Genomic DNA, 613 nt, shown 5'->3' with positions numbered 1-613 from the left:
TGAAGTGAATGGACTTGGATTGGCTGAGGAGGATCTTGTCAAGCTTCTCATTGACCATCTTCAAATCCTTCTTATACTTGTCCTCTTGATCAGTTGAGGAGCTCCTTATGGTCCTATCATAGTCCTCATTATAATTGCCATCAGATTGAGCAAGATTCTCAACTAACTCCCATCCTTCTTCCACATTCTTGTTGAGGAAGTTGCCATTAGAGGCTGTGTCAAGAAGCATTCTTATCTTGGGAAGCACTCCTCTATACAAGGTGCTTAGAAGTGACTCATTGCTGAAACCATGGTGAGGACACTGAGTTTGGAATCCTTTAAACCTCTCCCAAGCTTCACAAAAGCTCTCATTATTCCTTTGAGCAAACCCAGAAATCTCATTCCTCAGCCTAGCAGTCCTTGCATTGGAGAAGAACTTGGCCAGAAAAGCTTTCTTGCATGCATCCCATGTGGTGATAGCTCCAGTAGGTAGAGTCTTCTCCCAAAGGTGAGCTTTGTCTCCAAGAGAAAATGGGAAGAGTCTTAATTTGAATCCATCTTCACTCACTCCATTGATCTTAGTGAGTCCACATATTCTGTCAAACTCATCAAGGTGATCTAGTGGATCCTCCAT

At 42.9% G+C, this 613-nt stretch overlaps 1 non-coding gene across 1 annotated transcript; it reads left to right on the top strand.

Moving 5' to 3' along the window:
• The first annotated feature begins 284 nt into the window (after positions 1-284).
• Positions 285-391, top strand: LOC147947080 (small nucleolar RNA R71). The gene has a single exon (XR_015595606.1). It is a non-coding gene; the product is annotated as a small nucleolar RNA R71 (small nucleolar RNA).
• The last annotated feature ends 222 nt before the right edge of the window (positions 392-613 follow it).

Source organism: Camelina sativa, chromosome 3 (assembly GCF_030686135.1).
Source record: "Camelina sativa cultivar CO46 ecotype springtype chromosome 3, ASM3068613v1".
Taxonomy (NCBI): domain Eukaryota; kingdom Viridiplantae; phylum Streptophyta; class Magnoliopsida; order Brassicales; family Brassicaceae; genus Camelina; species Camelina sativa.
This window is presented reverse-complemented; position numbering and strand designations above follow the sequence as displayed.